Source organism: Puntigrus tetrazona, chromosome 5 (assembly GCF_018831695.1).
Source record: "Puntigrus tetrazona isolate hp1 chromosome 5, ASM1883169v1, whole genome shotgun sequence".
Lineage (NCBI taxonomy): Eukaryota > Metazoa > Chordata > Actinopteri > Cypriniformes > Cyprinidae > Puntigrus > Puntigrus tetrazona.
Window position 1 is genome coordinate 16,335,314 of NC_056703.1, and position 12,833 is coordinate 16,348,146.

Here is a 12,833-nt window from a genome sequence, read left to right on the forward strand (position 1 = left end):
TTCTTTTGTGGAAACTAGAAAGCACAGATCAACAAGACATTCTGTGTAAATTTGAACAAAGTGACAGTTGATGGATATATCGTGACCAATCATGAGATTCTGGGAGCTTCAGTTCCAGTCACACTGAGGTGAAATTTCCATGACATGCTTCATTTCTGAATTCAAACTTCAGGCATTCTTTGTGGCACTCATATTTCCAACACAACAGCTCATGTTGCTTTCAAACACTTCCACATACACACACGACTTACAGATCCTAAATGATCACACCACATACCATATTGATAGACACTAATAATAAAGAATAATTGTAGTGAGACCATCTAAAGTGTGCACGCATACACATTGCCGTTCATTTTATTAATTAATTAATTACATATTTTATTAATTAGTGCTTTTATTTGTCAAAGACGCATTAAATTCATCAAAAGTGACAGTAAATACATTTAATAATCTTTAAAAAGGAAAATGGATTGGATGACTTTTTAAAATCCAAACGTATATACCCACACGTATTGCAGGTTGACTTTAGAAAGAAGAAACAGACAGCAAAGTCAACAAACAAACGCACCAGATGCAAAGGCGTAATGCATTAATGAATATTAAAAAAGAAATGAATACATAAGCAAAACATAAAGCTGATTGGTACAAATTGCCCTGATGCCACTTTTGTTGCATGACAGCATATTACTGAGACATACAGTAGTAATGGCATTATAACGACTTTGCCATCTAATTCTGTTTAAGAGGCACATCGCTCTCTGTTTTAGAAAGGTTTATATTGCTTTTTAGCCTTTATCAGGTGGCCTGTTTATGGTTATGCTTTTAATAAGATAAAAGAAAGAATGAGAGTAATAACTCTAAGACCAAACAATGTCTAAAATAAGATAGAACAGTCATAAAATTCTGAGACATTTCCATCAATACAATTGATTTTATAGGAAAAGCTCAGCATTTATTCTGGCCTTCAACATTTGCTGCATTAAATAAGCTGTGTAATATCCACTGATGGTTTTGTTATAGCTTGTTTTCCCCGCTGTGATGAGAGTACAGCAGGTAATTAGTTTACTGAAACTAATGTCTTCTGCTACTACCAAAGTCCTGCTTCACTTCACTAATTGACTGAGTAATTAAAACGGTTATCTAAAGCCATATCAACATATCGTCCTGCTGACCAAGTGCATTTTGCTTCATTAACAGGAGAATAAAGAGAAACGACTCTATCAGTCTTGTCTGTTGTTTATATTTATTTTTAAAGGTGCAGTCGGTAATATATGGTTTATGTTTTATTGACTTTAATTTGACCCAGTGGTCCTGAGCTTTAAACTGACATCCATCATGCATCAATTTAGGTTATTAAACGAACAGTTCACCCAAAATTTGAATTTGCTAAAAATATATTGCCCTGAGGCCCTCCAAGGTATAGATGTGTATGTTTGATAGGAACTGATTTAGTGAAGCTTAACATTACATCACTTTCCTCTGCAGTGCCGTCAGAATGAGAGTTCAAACAGCTGACAAAAATAAAACTTTTTTTTTCATAAAAAATCCATAAAAATCTTTTGACTAATAGTATTAATGTAAATATGAGTTTTCATCTTATGTCTTGTGAAAAAACTATTCATGTCTTTATTTGCAGAAACCACTGAGACTTTTAGAAGTATATGCCTGGCTTCAGTGTTAAAATATTCACGCTTTTCCTTCTCTTAAATCAAGCGTGACAGTCCAGTGATGTGTAAATAATGTTCTCTTTAGTATTAACAACTCAAACTGTTGTGCTGCTGATGGAGAGGAATGAGCTTTGTTGCCATAATTTAAATCATAATAAAACAGAATTAGACATTTTAATTATTCAATGGCATGTCATCTAATTATGAAAGCAATTTTAAAGAATTCATATGAATGGCCTGAAGAAATTATGATTGCAGGCTTTTGAGGTTACTGTGTCCATGAGAAAACATTCAATCACAGAGGCGATGAAGGAGATGAGCGCTTTTGTACACATCACCGCACAATAGTAAAGCCAGCATAAAAATAAAGAAAACAAACCTCAGTTTTATTAGAACAGAAATCAAAGAAAACAAAATTAATGGCATGCGTGTATGTGTCCCTCTAGGTCAAACTAAATTATTTTACATGAAATGTTTTAAATACACAATAATGCTATAATGCTTCACAATGTGGCCTAATGACAAACAATGAGACCGATTTCTCATCTCTCGATCCATTATATTTCCTAAACTTCCCCCAGTGGGCCCACAGGACTCAACTCAGTAACATTAGCGAAGCAAACAAACACCGACAAGACATCAGCAGTAACCCGAAAGAACTTCAACAGAAACAAAACATTTTGCATTTAACAAATGCTTACCATACTGCTGAACTGTCTGACAACAAATCACCAAAAAAAGTGTTATGCAAGCTTTCTGGTTGACAAGTCTACACAATGAATGTATGGTTAATAAAAAAAAATCCATGAAAAATAAACAAAATAATCATCACCAGGCATAGCTCCAGCTCCAAGGTGTAAAGTTGGCCGAGGAAGGCCAAGGTGGCTACATGAAATAGCCAAGTGAAAAACCAGTGAAAAACATGGCACAGCTACATTCATAATATCTGAATGGCATGAAATGTATAGTTAGGTTTTTCATATGCAACAATATGTGATATACTGTTGTTCAGAACTACAGCAGTTTTAAATAACAAAAATCTGCATATATTTGTGAAATAATCATTTTAAAAGGCAAATAATTACCATATAATGTAATTTTTTTTACCAGTTATTTTGTTTTTATTTTAATGTGTTAATTATCACATTATGTGTCTGTGTTTACATATAAAGTTTAGTATATACACTTTGTTTTCTGAAATCTAACAAGCATTCTTTTGCTTCACTAATTACATTCAATTCTGTGTCGGAGGCCCACTACCAAACTCCCTTAACCTTTAATTTGGTCCATTTAGCCTCACTAACTGTTGATCGCAATAGAGGTCTGAGGGAAAGTGTCCAGAACGGCTTACATATCAATAGCAACAGCGCACTTTAAACATGTCTCTCCTCATTATCTCCTGCTATTATCTCTCATCAGTGTGTCAACAAGAAGGATAAGCAGCTGTTTGTCTCTTTGCACAGGTGTTTGATCTCTCCGCATACATATGCTTATTCTTGCCCAATCTCTCCATGAGAGCTGTGCCCAACAACTGTTAAGCAAGTTGGCACCTGCCAGACTGGTAGCACGCTGATTGCTCAGAGACTTTTTTTGTCCTGCTTCGGCCTTCAAACGCATTTCAACATTAACAACAAATATATAGATCAAACTTAACCCTTTAAGCCTTGAATCTGAAGTATTTTCCTTCTCCTGCCCATTGTAGAGAATGTAAAAGTCAATAAAAATGCAATTCCCTGTGTGAAATTGGTTTATGGCTCCATGAAGGTTGGACATTGCGAAGTCATGGCTACCAGTGGGAAATTACACTATATTTTGCATTTAAAATGCTGTAGTAAGGTCACAGCTTCAATATCCTCAAAGTGAGAAAGCTCTTCAATATTGGTCACACTCTTGCATTTTTTATTCATCGTTTAGAAAATGTAACTGTACATTATCAAAGCACACTTGAGCTGTAGGATTTTTTTTTATACAAAATAGGTCTATATTTACTTTACAGCTAGAATAAATATTGTTTAACCATAACCAAAGTTAAACTCGAAATAAAATTTCAGATATTCATGAGACCAGCTAAACAATCAATAGCAATAAGAATGGTGCTCGTCGAAAACGCAATTACGCTTAACTACGTTATTTGTTCTCCATTTTGCGTTACGGATCCCAATCACATTTGTGCTGATGCCATTACTAAAGAGAAATATATTCCTCGGTAGGGAATGTAGTTATTTCATTCAGTGTTGAATTAGCTCATTTCAGTCCTCGGAGCTCTTCAGGGTCTAGAACTATTAATAGTCATATCGTCATGTTAAGACACTGAAACTCATCATTAATGCTGATAAAAACGCATCAGTCTCAATTAAGCCTCCTTTTATTGTGTTTTAACCTTCTCGTCTCCTTGAGGGCTAGACGGAGTCCAATGAGCACCAGAAAAATCAAGCAAAATGTAAAATCTTATATTTGCATTTCGGCTCTCCCAATAATAGTGGTCTGCAGAAATAGCGAGTGTGGTAAAAGCCCCAAACCTTTTCTGTTGATGAATTACAGCTGTGTGATGAAGAGCAGTTTGGGGGCTAAAATTTGCAGCTCATTGTTTTGAAACTGCTTTTGAAATCCCACGACTGGGATCCTTTTCAATTTGGCTGCGTATATGTCTCCCAAACAAAGAGGACTCCCTCAAGCATGGAGCTCATGAGTGATTAGCACAATTAATGACACTATCAATATCACCATTTGGTGACAGCAACAGCAACAAGAGAAGTACAGTTTGGAAAAAAATTTGGATTATGTAAGACAGGGCGTCAAACTCATTCAAGATTTTTGCAAGATGGTAATTTATTGGTTTACATTGGCCAGAGTGGACTAAATGTCACCTTATGTCATTTCTTATATTCGAAAAACGCATTACACTTCTGGATTAAAGTCAAGGTCTAATTGAATAAACATAGCCACTATATTAAGACTGTCCTAAAAACAAGTTTAACCAACTAGCATTAAGCTGAGAAGCAATATACACTAAATTAAAACAAATTAGTTTTAATTTGAATAGATTCAAATTAAAACAAATCTGTTTTTATGTAACTAACTTAAAATTACTTTTAAATACTAAAAAAAAAAATATATATATAATATATGACTACCCTGATGACTTTATACAACCAGCCACACAGAACATGGCACAAAACAAAAGGGAGCATATGGAAATGACTGAATATTTATTATGGAAATAAGTGAATGGGAAGGTTTTTAGCATAATTGAAATTTTCCCCTCAAATCATCCTTCAGTCCAAATCTGACTCCTCTACTAGTAATGTGTTTGACAGGCCTGATCTAAAACATCAAATGAACATACACAACATGTCTTTTTTAGCAGATACAGACCACAAAATTTCTACAAAATAACAACACACTCTTGAACAATGCTCACTGTCTAACTTCTGTTTTTTTCCATTTTGTTTTGTTCTGCATATGCTTCACTCAAATAAATAATTTTATCTCACAAAGAGAAGAATGACCATACATCAAAGCCATTACAAGAAAAATACTCAGTGTCTACTGAAACAAATCAATTGGCCAATTTTATATCACTATAATAAAAAGGTTTTTTTTTAAGGCAGTCGTTTTTCATAATCCTTTAGGTTACACCATAATAGTAGCTGACTAAATCAGAGGACTGTATAAAATATGAATTATAATCAGTTTTGATTTTTTGACTATCCTATCGACAAACGCAAGGAAATGAATTCAACATACACAGAAACTCCAGAACAGACGGTTCTTGTTGAACTTGTAAATGTTCTGTTCTCTCCATTAAGAATATCAGGAGAACCGAATGGTGTAGAGAAATGGCAAAGGAAGGACATGAAGGGTCATAGCTCCTTGGGAGATGGGAGAGAGATGGCAGCTAGCCAGTATCTGCTGTTTGGAGAAATTGATCAAAGAAAGGGAGCTAGGTTCAGAATAATTGAATTAAGGCTGACAGAAGCGCTGACCAAAACCTTCAGACATAGGTGATACTACAAGGTCATGTGATGCAGAGTATGGACCATCACAACTGGTGAAATGCATAACATAGAGGAGAAATGAATGACAGTGTTAGATGATGTCGATTGCAGTGCTTTCAGGTCACTGGTTTTACTACGTTTAATAATAAGAGGTACTAATGATGGGTGAACACAGGTATAGTGGGATACTTAATTATAAGTATCCATCATTACATGCACATTCTTCCATTACTATAAATCTGCATTAACTTCATCCAAAATTAGTGTGCATTGACATAGATGTGTCCGTTTGGATTATGTTTTTAAAGAAGCCAGTAACAAAATATTGTCTGCTATACCTTTTAACAACTGTATATTCAGCTGCATCTTTTCACAGAAGAATTTAATCAACAACAAATATGAAAAATCACCTAGGAGCAAAAACACTGTTAATGTAGAAAAAAAACCATAGAGGGCTGTAGGCTAGTAGTACAAATCTTTGGTGCTTATTATGTTGATATTTCATGAATGCATTAAAAGGGAATGAGAAAATGTGAGATTACTAGCAAATCTATTCCTAATAACTTTGAAATAACAATTCCTGTTAAACAAATTGAATTGAAATCTGCAACAACACCAAAAAAAGCCAGCAAAAACTGGGATATTTTTAATCTATTGTAATGTTTTAATCTTTCGACGCCCAAATTCATTGAGCAAAATGGATTTTGTTCCTCCTTTATGAATGCAGCAAATACTCTGAAGTGACAAAATTGACTCTCAGCCTTGAATGTGACAGAACGGCACTGCAATAAGTCCTTGCTAGACAGGTTTTTCCTTTTTCTGCTCCTTACGCGTACAGATAATGCTCTCCGCAGGTACACCGTCTCATCATGGCCAATTGTTTCCCCTCTGTGAGTGCTTTATCTAAGCTGGTCTGAGACTGTTCAGCCTCATTGAACATCAATGGCCCTCCTCTTCATCCCCTCTTACCGAGCCATCAGCGCCAACATCCCTTGGCATCAAGGCTGTAACAAAGGCAGGGATTCTGCTGCACCGCAGGACATGGAGAACAGAGAAAAGGAGGAACAGCCGAACAGAAAAAAGCTCACACAAAATGAAAGAACAAGGTAGTTTTGAAGAGGAAGATAGATTTGATAGAAGCAGAGTTGAAGATTTTTGCTAACTCTCGTGAGGAGGGAAATTCAATTTTGACCTTGTAAACTGGAGGTGTTTTTGAGATAATATTTTAATGATCCAATCAGCCATTCTGAGAAAATCAGGTCATATGAGCACACCATAAACAACAGCTGTGTAATTTGAAACAACGTACAGATTTAAGCAGAATGAGCAAATCACCCAGAGCGAGTCTTTTTAACTGAGCGTGCAACTTCCCGATGCTGCAATAATACGGTCCATGTGACCGAATTGAGTCCCCCGTCTATTTCACACATTGCGAGCAGCCCAATTGCCATATTTATCACGAGGACTCAAGACACGGAAAAGTACGGAATTCATCAACACTTCATTGTAACATCAGGCAGAATAAAAAGCGGAGGCTCCAATCCATGACAGGGTCCTCATCTGAGCCCACTGAGGTTCCAATTTGTCACAGAGATTCATAACAAAGCCTGTCTCTCTCTAAACACACTTTAATTTCCCAACTCCACCTGGGCCATGAGAACACCTGCCTTTGTAAAAACCCTTCCAGCAGCGAAGTCAGAATGCATTCCAGGTAGCTTTAATATGCTCAAATGCAATTCATCGCAATGCTGAAACTAAACAATGACTAGGAGCCATATGCCTGTAACATTTGTACTGATAAATCCCAATGAAGAATTAATGAAGCCTGGATCAAATCTGCAAGCTGTTGCCCTCTCATTTGTGCTGGACTAAAATATTTCCACTGGAGTCTGCTGGGATTGTTGCAACCTACAGCACTACAGGCTATCAATGAATCAGCGAATGTATTGGCATCCAGTACCGTGCCCCCAAACACTGGCTGGAAAAAATGGTACCAGGTGGGCCTATTCATAGTGTGATTTTATTTTACCAGAGGAAAGCCTATGGTAAATGATATGTCAGAGCCCAAAACATTGATTAGACTGTATTACGGGTTCATTACGATATGGATTACCGCATTACCTGTTGCACATTAACAGATAATGGTAAAACATTATACACACAGTAGACCCGAATAAATGTACTTTTAAGTTTTAATGAATAAACGTCATTCACTGAATCATACCAAATCAAAAGACATCTGCTGCTGTATTTTTGGTTTTAAAAGAATTCTCTTATTTTCAAGGCTATATGTATTTAATCAATAATACAATAAAAATAGCAATATCGCAAAAATATTAATGCATTCAAAAATATGGCACTAGTTGTTAAGTTTAGGTACTGGGTAGGATTACGAATGTAGAGTATGGTCATGTAAAATATGTGCTTTCAAAAGTAGTAATAAACCGTTAATATGTTAATAATAGTATGCTAGTAAGCAACTAAAAAAACGTAAAAATTGGTGGCTATACTAAAGTGTTACCAAATATGGTAACACTTTATTTTATGATTACACCAATTAGTTGCAGAGGATGGAATGTTCAGATTGATTATGAAGCCGCACTCTAAAAAATACTGGGTTAAATATGGACAAACGCAGCAGTTGGGTTGTTTTCAACCAAAAGTTGGGTTAAACGGGTTTGTTCATGTTCTACCCAGCACTGGGCTGTACCGTACTTAACCCAGCATTTATAGAGTGTATGACTGATCTAATTTGATCCAAAATGTAAATTTAAAACAAGTTCTTACCTTTAACCTGAATGCCAATACGAAAGTAGACGTCTGAGCTACTGAGGTAACGCTCCACCAAAATATAGTACCACTGCTCCCAGGATGGCAGCGGGACCTCCAGCTCACAGGGAATGTTCTCTCTGCAGTCCACAGCGCTGGAGTTATGCACAGGTGGGGCCCTTGAACGGATCTTCAGCAAAACCGGACAGCTTTCCCCGCTTTTGTTCTTTGTATTGCAGTCCACAAGCTGTACCTTCACTCGAGAGATGTAGTTTGGGAGGAACACTCTGCCAGGTACAAGGGAGAGAAATGTAAAGGACATCTGCTTGAAAGCTACACTGACTGCAGCAGACATTGTCTCATGAGATATAACAATACTAGTATGCTTATCGAAATGCCAAAGAAGCATTATTAACAGGAATGTCTTGTACTCTCAGGAGACCTCTAAACTTCAGCCCATTATAGCAAACTTGAAAATGCATAAAGCAATTAATTGATATCTCTGCATCCTAATTTTCTACATCAATACCAACTAATCAGGAAACGATTGCAAGTTGCCCTTTTCAATTTGAACAGAGATGGAGAACAACTGTGAAGTTAGAATAAACAATTAATATCTACTTTTTTGGCCATGACACAATTGGCTTTGTCTTTTGGTTTTTGATAATTAACAATACGAGCAGCACAACAAATGCTCAATCAAACAGAACAAAGGTTGTTTACAGATCTGCTGGATCGCTTCGGGGGAAAAAAAAAGAGTTTTGAGAACTTGGTCTTTGAAATTTGCCATGAAAAAAAAAAAAAAAAAAAAACATTTATTGCGTGGCTAATTTATCCCTTCTTCCAATTTTACGCAGCACTGTTTTGTATTTCACAACTGAATAAATAGTATGTCCTAATATGAATATTACAAATTTGTATTTAATTGACAAACTAAATGACAAGAGCTATGCATAATAACTGTATTTAACATAGTTTACTAGATTTTTATTACATATAAGATGATTCCTGTTTCTTCCTACATACTCTTCCTACTTATTTCATGTGGCAGATATCTTGTATATGCTATGAAAAAGTGTATACTAATATCCAGACATCCATTAAACAGCAGCTGCCTAAGTGTCACTGCCGAAAACCAGCTTTTAATGATACAAAAAAGCCCATCTTCATAATGTCCAGCACTCAAGGTCTTTTCTTTGTACCGTGTTGTTTATGAATGCATTTCATCACCTCTCTCCTCCTCCATTTTCCTCTTTTTCATTTAGAAAGACTTTATTTGCTAATTGAGAGGAGAGCTTTAATATCTGAACCTAATGAGAGTAGAAGCTTGAAATGGAGGGAAGCTTGAGAAAAGGATGTGTGGAATGGTAAAGGTTGAGAGCAGAACGAGGGAGAGAAAAGGTGAGAGACTCGCATGTGTGTGTGCGTTCGTGCGTCTGATAAGGTAAGATGTGTGAAAGTCTGCAAAGATGACAACAGAGTGGAAATTCTCACATCTTAAAAGATGGTTTTATTTAAGTGTTTGGAATCAAATGAGGTGATTACACCACAGTTCATGAGTATGGGGTTGTAAAATTATTTTGTGTTTTTATGTTTTAAGTGTTCACCAAGGCTGCATTTATTTGATCAAAAATACAGCAAAACTATTTAATATATTTTATAACGTATTTTAGTGATGGCAAAGCTAAACTGTCAGTGTCACTGAATAGAAATCATTCTGTTGAAAATAGTTGTCCTGCTTAATCGTTTTTGGAAACCATCATACATTTTTTCAGGATGAATAGAAAGTTCAAGAGAACAGCATTTATATGAAATTGAAATTATTTGTAAATGTCACTTTTATTGAATTTAATGCAACTTTGCTGAATAAAAGTGTTTTTTAATCTGATCCAGACATTTCAATGACAACTAAGTAAACTATCCCTATATTTTTGGTTGATTTTCTGTGTGTGTGTTTAAGTGGATACACTGCATCTTGATTTCATCTTAATTTTCACTCACTTGTAGAGTACCGATCTATTGTGAAGAGGAATCATCTGGTCAATGAAGTAACCAGGATACAGCACCGAAATCCCAATGAGCCTCTGAACAATGAGCTGAGGTTGAAAGAGGTACTGACATTCCTCGTGAAGACCCTGCACAAAACAGTGAAACAAACAGGAAATAGATGAATTAGTTGCACGTTAAATTCCACTCGGGATGCACCTTCAAATAAACTGAGCCATGAAATATAGCGTCACAAAAACTGTATACATGCATATCATGATATGGAAATGCTCGTGGAAGGGGGGCAACTCCCACTGAGAGAGCCTTATGATCACTTCAAATGGAGGAAACTGTCGTTGCATTTGCATTGCTTCTGATGATTTGCTGTGTGATATTTCTCACGCCAACTGCACAACAACTCCCACCTCACGCTCTGGAGAAAAGATCAAACGCTATTGTCGTTTCTCCACTTGGTGAAAAATTCAGATAAAAGATTTTGAACTGTCTGCAATTTTTACTCATTCCAAACAAGTGGAGGATCCAGGCAAAAACCTTGTCTTCTTTGAATTCTGCTTTGCATTTACATTTCTTCTTTTAGCAGACACCATGATGTAAAGTGATTTTAAAAATGAGGAACACAACAAAATGAGTGATTCATCTTAAAGATGCAAGGACAATTTATTTTGAGAAATTAAAAAAAAAAAAAAAAAAAAAAAAAAAAAGGACAAGAGTTGGGGATTGAAATTCATGAATAAAAAATGAATACTGAGCACAGGGAAATCTGAGACTTTTATTTGGCAGAATATGATTAATTATGTCTAATAAAAAAATGTGTGTCAAAAATCCTTGCTCAAAGTGTAAGGTGGAGCGTCTTTTATTAGGTGTGCTTGGTTGTAAATAAAAAATGGAAATGTAACACACATTATAGTCATCAATTTGTTTTTATTTTTAATTAGCAAAGACACAGATTAAATGTATCAAAAGGTATGTTTATATATTAAAAAATAAAGAAATGTAATAAAGACTGTTCTTTTGAACTTTCTCATCAATAAATCCTAGAAAAAAAGGTATCTTGTTATTATGCTGTTATTATTCTAATAAAAACAAGAATTGTTTCTTGTGCTCTAAATCTGTGTTTTACAATTATTTATGCAATAATGTAGAAAATGTATTTTTGTCAACAGAGGAATAAATTAAAATGGTAACACTTTACAATAAGGTTCTTTAGTTAACATTAGTTAAGAACATTAGATAAGAATGAACAATACTACTATAGCATTTATTAATCTTATTTAATGCTAATTTCAGCATTTATTAATGCATTATTACATTCACATTAATTAATGCACTGTGAGCTAACATAAACTAACAACGACTAAATATATTTTTATGAACTAACGTTAAACAAATACTGTAATAAATGTATTGTTCATTGTTTGTTTGTGTTAGTTAATACATTAACTAATGTTAACAAATGGCACCTTATTGTAAAGCGTTACCATTACAGTTCTGAATATACTGTAATAACACAGCAAGCAGTGTTTTTAAACATTTCACAGTATTTCAGTTTTTAACAATATTTTTTATCAAATACAGTAAATGCAGCCTTTGTGCGAGCATAAGAGACTTCTTACAAAATAATTTAAAAGACTTACTGACCCCAAACATTTAAAAAACAATATATTTGAACATGCCACTAATAACTATATGATATGTACCGCTTTAACAGACTATAGGCTTTTTGAACTAAACTGCTTTGTTTTCACCATTACAGGATCACAGTTGGCAGTGTTATCAAGAGATGCATAGCTGTAAAATCCTCATTGGTTTCAATATACAACAGATGTTGTGGCGTACGCTCCAATTAAAGATCTGAAGATCTGTATAGATTCGCAGACAATTTTTCACCGTGCAATTGCATGAAGACTTGAGGTGTGAGAAATGGAGGTGGAGGGATTAAAGACGGAGAGAAGATGAGGGAATCCGAGAGCTTTTATTTATTATGGCACACCACGGAAAATTACAATGCAGCGTTTCATCATGGAAACCTCGGCTTCTCTCACGCAAGGTACTCCTGCCCTAAACACATTCATCATTGTCGAACGGCGTAGTATAACCCCTCCTCTCTACTCGGCCAGCGTCTTTTCTTAGCATCTCCACACCGAGAAACACAATCAGGCCAAACAAAGAGGTATTAAATGTCCAGGAATCACGCTAAAAGAATGCATTAGCTTTCCAGAGCGCACGTCTCTCTGTTTCCGTCGTTCGTACAGGACTACCGCCTGACACGAGGGTCATTTTCGCTGGCTTTTTCAAACCACAGCGCTGTCGAATGTCAACCGCATATCACTGCTGGCTTCCTGTTGAGGTCAGTCAGCCATGTTATTACTTCATAAGGTAGGGAGCGAGT

The 12,833-nt window shown here is 35.6% G+C and overlaps 1 pseudogene; it reads right to left on the reverse strand.

Moving 5' to 3' along the window:
• LOC122346198 overlaps positions 1–12,833 on the reverse strand; it is a 71,373-nt pseudogene that overhangs the window by 48,508 nt on the left and 10,032 nt on the right.